An 11520-nucleotide genomic window follows, 5' to 3' on the forward strand; every position below is an offset into this window, starting at 1 on the left:
TCACTTCACATTGATATTTATAAATTCACCTAATATTATATGTGCACATGGTATCTCATTTATAAATATTTATCCATTATTAGCAGCAGTATTCTCCATGTTTTTGCATACAGCACACCATTTAAATGTTCTCTGAAATGATAGAGACCAGGAGGTAGTGAATTTCCAGTACCAGGAAAAGATGCTATGAATAGAGCCCAGGTTCCTCCAAGATGTATGCCATGCAAATGGGAGATCAAAATTAAATCTTAGCAAACCCAGTAGAAAGTACCTGTATTGGTGATACTTGGGAAAAAAATCAACACTTAATTATCAATAGACACTATACCCTGCAATGTTAGATTCATAAAATTTACAACATAAAATAACTACTGATAAACTGTTCTTAGAGACAAGAAACAGAGCACTAAACAGACCAAAAGGGAAACTCTCAAAAAGCCCAGTGTGTCAAAGAGTGTTCTAGATATTTTGGTGCTGGCAGGAGCTGGTGAACAAAATGAGAGGATGGGGAATTGATGGAAGTGTAGAAGAATGAGGAGAGGAGCAGAGATACATGAAATACAAAACTGAACATTATTTGATTCATTTAGCAAGGTCTTTCATTTTTCCTCATTCTACATACAAAGTACGAATGAAATATTTGATAACACATATTTGTAGGAACTGTATATATCAAACAATATATATATAAAGCAACTGTATACATGATTATAGAACACCTATATATAAATAGAGAGAATATGTGTATAATATACATAGATGCATATTACGTTTCACCATGAACCAAGAAATAAAAAACTGTCACTTCCTCTGGAGCACAGAATGACCCTTAGCAAGCATTGTATGTGACCTAGTCTATTCATCAAGACAACACAAAGGACATCTGAAATAAATACAAAGGGCTCCACATTTATATTTTTTGTGACATGTCAGATCCCAGAAAGGAGAAATGCATCATGCTCATTGAATGGAAGGCTATTTATGTTGAATTCTGTAGGAAAAACTGAGTGAAGAAGGTCTGTTTGAAGTAAACGCTGATACCACTGGTCATGATTTACTTTAACATATGCTTAGTGTTCTAAATAAATCCGTAACTGTCTTAGTTGTAAAGTGTCACAGGTCTCACAGCCCAGTGTTTCAAGTCCACCTACTGAGTGTTTCAGGCTTCTCTAAAGTGCCCCTACTTTTTCACTGCTTTCCATCTTTCAAGCTCTGAATCTGATTTCATTTTCCTGGCTTGAGATGGTGGTTGATGGCTAAATTTGATGGGGAAGTGATTTTTCAGGATTAATTCCAGATTTCCATCTGCGATTCAGTGCTCTGACAGCATCCCTATTGCTGATCACATAGCCTTCAGTTGAGTTACTCTCTTTGCCCATTACAACCTGCAGCCTTACGGTCATATGACTCCTGTTTTAAGAAGTGTTTAATGATTTGATAAGATGAAGAATCATTGCAGTTTGTGATTATAGGAAACATTTATAGTAGCAATACTCATGATGATGTGCTTTTCCTTATCATGCTTTCTTTGACAACTGCAATGTTCTTCCTAGGTGTCAATGAACTTTAGAGAAATCATTCCAGAGCCTATTTATTATTTAGGTTAGATATCAAATAAAAAATGTAAAAGAGGTAGGTGTTGCCAGAGATGATTTAAATCCAAATGCATGGTCAGCCATGTGAAAACATGCCCAAGATTATGGTGTAACAGCAGATCTTATATTTCAGAATAATTTAATCTGGGAGACCAAGATCTAGGGAGTAGCAGTTTGGTTCTGAGGTGGACATGTGTCCTGCAAATATGGCAGTCTTCACACTCTCTCCTTAGCAAATGTACAGAGAAGGATTAGAACATATGAATTTTTGGCCATGGCCATCCATTACAGTAATTACAGTAGAATTGTTGATAATCTGGATTGGAGGCTTTTCCCTTAAATATCCTTGTGCATTTCATACAGATTTCAGTCTAAAAACTACCAGTATGTTCTGGCCTTGGTTTTCACTACTGAGGAGATCAACAAGAATCCACATCTTTTACCCAATATGACATTGGGATTTGATCTCTATAATATCATGCACAGTGACATGATGGTGATGTAGAATCTTTTCATCTGGATTGCGGGACTGGAAAAGGACATTCCTAATTACACGTGTAGGAAACAGAGCAAGTCTGTAGCTGTAATATCAGGAAGAAGCATTGCTATCCAAATGGGGACACTGCTAGAACTCTACAAAATTCCACAGGTGAGTGTGCAAGGGAAAGAGAAGGAAAAAGAACATCAATTTAGGTCCCTTATTCGACCCAAAAATTTAAGCAACAGTGACCTTATATATTTGCCACAGGGGGTGATCTAAAGAGAAGGCATGCAAAGGATTGGTGGATTAGTGACATTTATTCTGAAGCAGAGGTGTGGATGAGTTAAAATGAGAAGTGGTTATGTCAACTTGTGAAGCTAATGACTCATGAACTAGGAAGATCTCATGTAGTGGGAGAAAAGAAAAATGAAATATTCTAAAATCTTCTGACACTTCCATCGTTTCCTTAATTTCTTCAGGAATAAGATTGTACACTATAGCAATAACCTTACACAGATTTCTTGCATTTTCCCTTAGCTGACTCTTGGGACTTTTGAACCTCCTCTGAGTGACAGTGGTCAGTTTCCTTCCCTCTATCAGATGGCCCCCAAAGACACTTCCCTGGCCCGTGGCATGGTCTCCCTGATGCTTCATTTCAGCTGGACCTGGGTGGGTTTGGCCATATCAGACCTCCCAAAAGGTATTCAGTTTATGTCCAATTTGAAAGTTGAGATGCAGAAGAATGGCATCTGTGTAGACTTTGTGGAACTGATCCCAGCCACTGAGAAGTCACATTCTTCAGTCCACTGGCCGTATCACAATCAGATCATAAAATCTTCAGCAAATGTGGTGATTCTTTTCTGTGACACTGATTCCCTCATAGGCATCAGCTTTCCAACATGGGAACATGTAATGACATGGAAAGTCTGGGTCACCACCTCACAATGGGATTTTGCCAGTTCTGAGGGACATTTCCTGCTCCACTCATTCCATGGGACTCTCATTTTTTCACACCACCATAGGGAGATTTTTGGTTTCAAAAAATTTCTTCGGACAGCTAACCCTTCCAAATACCCAGATTTTTACCTCTCTACATTCTGGTCATTGGCTTTTGATTGCTCAGTTTCTGGGGTATCCTGCAACACCTTGCAGAAGTGTCCACTGAATGCCTCCTTGGAATCATTGCCTCTGAATCATTTTGATATGACTATGAGTGATGGGAGTTACAACATATACAATGCTGTGTATGCTGTGGCCCTCAGCGTACATGAGATGCTTCTACAAGAGTTAGAAATGCAGCCAGGAAACAATGGGGCAAAGGTGGCATTTTCTTCCTGGCAGGTAATTTGGTTTCTATTGCATGACATGTACTCCTGGAGTGATCCACTTAAGAACTTCTGTAGGTGTTCAAACCAAGTAGCTTGTGATCCTTTCTCCAAAACACCAGAAATCATGCAGTTGTTTCAGTTTCTAAGATATAAATCTTCCCCCTTCATTTAGTTTGCCATCAGCAACAAGGTTCCATTGACTACTGGGATGTAATTGTGAATAAGGATCAGTATGTGTGTTAAAAAGAATGCAAGAGTCTCTCCATTTAATGTTTATATGGGAAATATGTAGATGTTGTCTCTGTTTTCAAACTCAGCAGTAGGAGAATTCCTCTTTCAGTGTCAGATAGTGCTCAGTAGTTTCTGGATCCTGGAGATCATGATCTCATGTAATTTTCACACATTTGTATGTGGGTAACTTCATTTTGCTGTTTGTTGCCATATGTACATGGAGAAAATAATAGAGTGTGTGTAGCTTTTGTTTGAATCTCACACCTAGTGATTTTTGGTTGTCCTTGTTTTTCAATGAAAATGACTGAAATCCAAGTTACTGTGATATAGTTCTCTATCAGGTTTCCTTTTTTGGCTTCATTGCGTTGCTACAATAATGCTCCTATGTGTAGTTGTGATTACAAAGATGCTTTCTCTAACTTGAGTTTGTTGTACAAATTCTTAGGCAGTCTCATGAGAGGATGACACATTTCTTTTAGCTGCACCTGTTTCTCAAGCACCTCCAATTTGCCAATCCTGCTGGTGACATAGTGAACTTGAATCAAAAGAGAAAATTGGATGCTGAGTATGATATTCTCAACTTGTGGAACTTTCCAAAAGGTATTGGATGTAAGGTGAAAATAGGACAGTTTTCTCCACATGAGCAACTGTTGTCTCTCTCTGAGGATGTAATAGAGTGGGCCACAGGAATTACAGAGGTAAGTTGTTCCTAACTTAAAGTTCACACTACACATTGTTACCCACAATTGGTTTGGCGTTTTGTGTCACATGGTTTCATAAAAAGACCTTTACAGACATTAATCCACTCCCCTTCCCAACTATGTATGTTTCTTTTGTTCATGGTGTCTGAGGAAGGATAATAAACACATTTGTTCATCCACTTGTTTGAGTCTATTTCATGGCACAGAGTAAATATGGCATGCAATCAGTGTATTAGAAACAGGTACTTACAATTTAAGTGCATAAATTTTCCAGGACTAAATACCCTACTTTGAGCTTAGGTAACAGTCCCAACTGTGACCCATATTCATCTGATTTTTCTCAGATGCCACGCTCAGTCTGCAGTGAGAGTTGTAGCCCTGGATTCAGGAAAACCCATTTGAAGGTAAAGCCTACCTGTTGTTGTGCACACCTTGTTCAGAGAATGAGATTTCCAACCAAACAGGTAAGTCAGTGCCTGTTTCATGGTGAAGTTAACACCTGTCCCATAAATCTTCATCTTTGACAAAATAACAAAAAGAAGTGGTATGTGACTAATGAGAAAATTCTTCCTACCTTTAGGTAGTAATTAATCCTTTTCATCCATAATAGTTTCCAGAAGTATATAGTTCTCTTTCTCTGTCATGTCTTTTTATGAATTGGAACTTAATGTAAAGTAGCCTTCATAAAAGGGTTCTGGAAGGATTCCCTACTTTTTGATTGTTTTGAATAGTTTGAAAAGAATTGGGATTTGTTCTTCTTTAAATGCCTGGAAGAATTCATCAGTGAAGCCACCGGGACATGGGATTTTCTTTTTTGGGAGTGTCTTTATTACTGATTCCATCTTTGTCTTGGTTATTTGTCTGTTTAGGTGTTCTATTTCCTCATGATTCAATTTAGGTAGGTTTTATGCATCCAGGAATCTATCCATTTCTTCTAGGATTCCTGATTTGTGGGCATACAGTTCTTTGTAGTAATTCTTGACGACTTTTTTTCTCAGTGGTGTCTCTCGTTACATTGCCTTTTTCATCTCTGACTTGTTGATTTGGTTCTTGTCAGTGTTTTTTAAAGAGGCTCCATTATGCTTAAATTGGTGCACACAATATAATTCAGTTTATTAGTCCATGAAATACTAGTGATAGTAATTAGCATTACTGCATAAAAATAAATCAACAGAGATCTGTGATTTGTAAACAAGGAGCTAAAATAACCCATGGAATGCAAAAAAGAACACTTTTAAACCCTAAAGGTTATTTTCAGATTGCTTAAGAATTATGAAAATTTTGAATGAAGGTTGGAAACAAAGTTGAGGTAAGAATGTTTACTACAACTTGTGCTAGAAATTACCCAGGAGGCACTGCTCTGTGCATATTATTTTCTTAAAAGATTTCTTAGTTTATTTGAAAGCCAGGGTTAAAGAGAAGCAGAGAAAGAGAGAGTGGGGTCTCTATATGCTGGTTCACTCCCCAGATGGCCACAATGCCTGGAGCTCTGAAATCCAAAGCCAGGAGCCAAGAGCTCTTTCAGGTCTCCCATGCAGGTGCAAGGGCCCAAGTGCTTGGGTCCTTTTCCACTGTTTTCCCAGGCCATAGCTGAGAGCTAGATTGGAAGAGGAGCAGCAGTTACTAGAATTGGCACCCATTGTTTATGCTGAGGCCACAGAAAGTGGATTAACCTACTGTGTCACAACTCTGGCCATTGCTCCATTTCTGATCTACCTCTCTGCTGATGGCCTGGAAAACCAGTGGAGAAGAAGCCAAGAGCTTGAGCCCCTTTACCCAATTGGGAGATCAGGAAGAAGCCGCTGGCTCCTGGCCATAGATCAGCTCATCTCTGGCTATTGTGGCCATGTAGGCTGTGAACTAGCAGATGGAAGAGTTCCCACTTTCTCCATGTCATTCTTCCTCAATCTGTAACATGGCAATCCAAACAAATTAAATCAATCAAACAATAAATATATCTTTCATTACAAATTTTGTGAACTGTGGGTTGTTATTAGGCCATGAATATAGGAAATGAATTGCATCATTAAAGTAATGGTTGAGGGAGGGTGCTTGCTCTTGTTCAAAGCGAGAATGCATCAGGAATGTGCCATGTAGAAAGGCAGATTAGCCCTCAAGACACATGGATTCCTCTGGATCATCACTTTCCAATCTAAAGAAACCATGGACAATGAATTCATGATGTTACAAATGACACAGATTAAGGTATTGCTTAAAGCATCATGAATATGTTCAGAGCACAAACCTTAAGGCTTCATTAGGAGAAAAAGGCAATGTACCCAACAGTATGTAAGATAAAATAGGGAGATGAAGTAATAGCAGTCTGGCTAATATGGGAAAGATGGGCATAATTAATTGCAAGTGATTTATGTTTCCTCTCTTCAAAAACAATAAGGAGATATTGCTTAAATCTACTCAGCTATTTAGAAGGTCCTTGTGAATCAGAAATAACTGAACTTGGGATGATGTTATTGTACATTTCTCACCAGATATAGACCAGTGTGTGAAGTGTCCAGATCATCAGTATGCCAACAAAGAGTGAGACCAGTGCTTCCACAAAAAGGTGACTTTTCTGTCTTTTGAAGAGCCCCTGGGGATGACCCTCGTCTGCACAGCTCTGTGCTTCTCTGTCCTCACCGCTGCGGTTCTTGGTGTCTTTTTGAAGCACCAAGACACTCCCATTGTCAAGGCCAACAATCATAGTCTCAGCTACATCCTGCTCTTCACCCTCATCTTCTGCTTCCTCTGCTCCTTACTGTTTATTGGACATCCCAACACAACCACCTGTGTCCTCCAGCAGACCACATTTGGATGGTGTTCACTGTGGCTGTTTGCACAGTCCTGGCCAAAACTATCACTGTGCTTCTGGCCTTCAAGGTCACTGCCCCAGGGAGAAGGATGAGACACTGGCTGATATCAGGGCTACCTAAATCCATTATTCCCATCTGCTCCCTGATCCAACTGGCTCTCTGTGCCATCTGGCTTGGGACTTCTCCTCCCTTTATTGACACAGATGCTCACTCTGAGCATGGCCACATCATCCTGGTGTGCAACAAGGGCTCAGTCACTGCCTTCTACTGTGTCCTTGGCTACCTGTGTTCCTTGGCTCTGGGGAGCTTTACTGTGGCTTTCCTAGCCAGGAATCTGCCTGACAAGTTCAATGAAGCCAAGTTCTTGACGTTCAGCATGCTGGTGTTCTGCAGTGTCTGGGTGACCTTCCTGCCTGTCTACCACAGCACCAAGGGGAAGGTCATGGTGGCTGTGGAGGTCTTCTCCATCTTGTGCTCCAGTGCAGGGCTCCTGGGCTGCATCTTTGTCCCCAAGTGCTACATTATTCTCCTAAGACCTGAGAAGAATGCTTTGAAAGGATTAATGGATAGAATAGTTCCCAAGGAAACAGATATTCTGAAGAGTAGCTCTTAAGGCTTTTTTAGTTTTCAATGGTTAGAAACTAAAATTTATAAAACTGATCTTGCACTCTGTTGTTAAAAAATAAGTTGCAGAATATACCCCCTTATGAACAATTCATATTTTCCTTAAAATGTTTTTGTTGAGGGACCAATTCACAGAAAAGAAAGGGAGAGTTTTAACAACCTTCCATCTGGTGATAGACTGTAAAGATACCTGCAGTGGCCCAACACTGGTTCATGCCAAAGCAAGATTAATTCAGGTGTGCATGTGAGTGTCAGGGATGACATTTTCCACTGTTTTTTCTGGATTATTAACAGGGAGCTGAATTGCAAGTGGAGCAGCCAGGATATGAACAGGTACCCGCATGGGATGTCGGGATTACGGGTGTAGTTATATCCACTACACCCCTCACTGCTGCCAGTCCTCCTCTCTTCTTCAAAATAATACTGTGTACAAATTTCTTAGGCTGGGTTTTATGATCACAAACACAATCCCATCTCAGATAAAGGCTCTCCTTGAAACTTTTCATTTCTGTTTTTTTATTGTCAGCTGGTTGGCATTGTAATATTCATATTTAATAAAATAAGTTACATGTTCATTTGCTGTTTTTGTTTATTACTGTCTACATTAAAGTCAGCTTTATAAGAGAGTTTGAATATTTTCAGTGCAACCATTATACATGTGAAATCATTTTAATCTGTATAATGAATTGTCCAGAAACTCCTTAATTATATATCCTTTCATATAGACTTGAAAGGATATGATCATCACACACCAGGTTTTCATATGTGGATGTGTTTCTTCAAGCTTCTTTTCCATCTGTTTATTCCTGTTTATTATTTATTTTGGCTTTAGATATACTTTTGCCAATACCAAACATGAAAAAGCATTTTTTACATACCGAGCAGAAAATAATTCAACAAAGTAACAGCTTTAAACTGAAGTAATGTCATTTGGACATTTCGCTCTGTTGTGTGACCATCCTCTATGTCATATTTTAAAATATTTTAATCACTACAAATCAAATTTCTTATCAGCTAATGGTTTTACTCTCAGTCCCTTCCCTTGCCATTCACACAACCACCAATCTGTATCTGTTTCCATGGATTTTATGGTCCTGATTGTTTTCTACAAAATAATGATCAGACTCCTTGGATTTAGGTGACCTTTAGTTTTGCATGGTGTATTCAATGACCATCTAAATTATTGCAGATATCTATATTTTTTCATGACGAACTGATAATTCCTTGTAGTTAGTCATTGAATTTTTTTTCCAGTTAACCATACACTGACTTGCATGTTGTGGAGACAAACTCTGATGTACAAGAGCATTTTGTGTATTTTTTAATTTTTGAATGTACTATTAGGTGTGAAATGTTTTGGCCATAATTAATTTTATGTCGGATTTGCTAAGGAGGTGGCATATCAAATGTGTTGTAACTTTCTCACTATCATGGTTTGAAGGTTCCAAATTCCCTATGTCATCTCCATCATTTGAAAAGTTTTGAAATTTTTTGTAGCCATGGGGTGGATGTGAGGTGCAGGCTCCTACTGGTGTAGAATGGTTTGTCCATGCTTATTTCAGATTAGCATCCTTTGTAATGCCCTCTGGTCATATATGTATCTGTGCAGAAATATCCATCATGTCCTATTCCCATTGTTCATGAATTACTTATATTTTGTTGTTACTTCTGCATTTTAAAAAATATATTTTATTGTTTGCAAGTTACTCAATATGTTTATATTGCAAATTTTAGTTGAGGTTGTTGAAATACTTACTTAAGGTATACTAAGCTGATCTTCTGTATATTAAGATAATCGAAAATGAATCTTGATGTGAATGGAAGGGGAGAGGGAGTGGGAAAGGGGAGGGTTGTTGGTGGGAGGGACGGTATGGGGGGGGAAGCCATTGTAACCCATGAGTCGTACTTTGGAAATTTATATTCATTAAATAAAAGATAAAAAAAAAAAAAAAAATTTAGTTGAGGTATACATATCTCATGAATTACATATATACAAATGTAGGACCATAGTGATGTTTCCCACCTAACACTCCCTCCTGTCCGAAATCTCACACTTCTTCCTCCTCCCTCTCCTATTCCCACAGAATGGACGGTGAGAGAGAGAGACAGAGAGAAAGCTCTTCCTTTGCCGTTGATTCACCAATTAATGGCCTCTGCAGCTGGTGCACTGGGGCCGGCGTGCTGGGACTGGCATACCATGCTGATCCGAAGCCAGGAGCCAGGTGCTTCTCCTGGTCTCCCATGCGAATGCAGGACCCAAGGACTTAGGCCATCCTCCACTGCACTCCCTGGCCACAGCAGAGAGCTGGACTGGAACAGGAGCAACTGGGACTGAATCCAGCGCCCCAACCGGGACTAGAACCTGGGGTGCTGGAACCACAGGTGGAGGATTAGCCTATTGAGCTGCAGTGCCGACTTCTAGTTTACTTTATACTCATTTGATTAAACCTACCATATGTAAAGTGTCCTATAAATGCTATGAATAAACCAACACAATTCCACAATAATGGATACAAAGGCTATAAAAAAACATGGGATCACAAATTATCAATTTCACTCCAATACATTACATTTTAGGCACTTGTTATGAAAGATAAGAGAACACATATGGTATGTGTCATTTTTGATACTGGCTGTTTTCTCTAAGTATCATGTTTTCCAGTTTCATCAATGTTGTTGCAAAAGACAGGATTTCTTTTTTTTTTTACTGCTGATTAATATTCTTAGAGTAAACATACCATGGTTTTTTTGTCCAGTCATCAGTTGGTGGATATCTGGGTTGATTCCATATCTTAACTATTTTGAATTGAGCTGCAATGAACATGGGGGTACCAATGATGTTTTTTCATGCTGATTTCATTTGGTTTGTGTAAATTCCTAGGAGTCAGTTTGCTGGATCATATGGAAGATCTATATTCAGCCCTTATGATCGATAATATCTTCCACAATGACTGCATCCATTTACATTCCCATCACCTGTGGATTAGGGTACCTTTTCCCCAAAATCCTCCCCAGCATAGGTTGTTTGTTGATTTCTCTCTGGGAGCCATTCTTATGGGTAAGGTGAAACCTCATTCTGGTTTCGATTTCATTTCCCTGATGGCTAGTGATCCTGAGCATTATTTCAAGTTCCTTTGGCCATTTCAGTTTCTGTTTTTTTGAAAAATCATGTTGAAGTCATTTCCCATTTCTCCCTGGATGTTTAGCTTGTTGTTGTTGAGTTTCTTTCACTCTTACAGGGATGTGGATCAGATGTGGAGCAGCTGGGACTCCAGCCACCAACATGTAGAACACCAGCACTGCAAGTGGAAACTTAACATACTACACCACAGCGCAGCTCCAGTTTCCATTATTCTTAAAAGATAAGTGAAGAAGTACCAGATCAGACTGATTCCAACATCCTTTTGAGAGCCTTTTCCCTAATTGAGGCATCTTAAATTAAATGTCCCCATCCTCTCAAACACAGTAGTTGGTTCTTTATAGAATTACTTATTTCTCCCCAAACCCTCCAGCAGTGTCTTCAGCTCCAACAATCTGAGAAGCACATGGGTTGGAGATATCATAACTATATATGGTTGTCTCAGAACATAGCAACATTTCCTGAGTCACACTCAGTTGTATAGGATTAGCCATTAGCAGGTGTGTCTTCTAAAATCCAAGTCAGTTGGTATCTGAGTCCTTGTATTTTAAAACAATTGTGTATGTACGTGTGTGTGTAAAGGCATGATCACTGGAACTAAAATTCTATAT

General features: G+C 39.1%; 1 pseudogene; it reads left to right on the forward strand.

Annotated features, from left to right (window-relative positions):
- The first annotated feature begins 1974 nt into the window (after nt 1-1974).
- On the forward strand, nt 1975-7759 carry LOC149121426 (vomeronasal type-2 receptor 116-like; annotated as a pseudogene).
- The last annotated feature ends 3761 nt before the right edge of the window (nt 7760-11520 follow it).

The sequence above is a fragment of the Oryctolagus cuniculus genome, chromosome 16, assembly GCF_051225735.1.
Source record: "Oryctolagus cuniculus isolate XC-2025 breed Fujian yellow rabbit chromosome 16, ASM5122573v1, whole genome shotgun sequence".
Lineage (NCBI taxonomy): Eukaryota > Metazoa > Chordata > Mammalia > Lagomorpha > Leporidae > Oryctolagus > Oryctolagus cuniculus.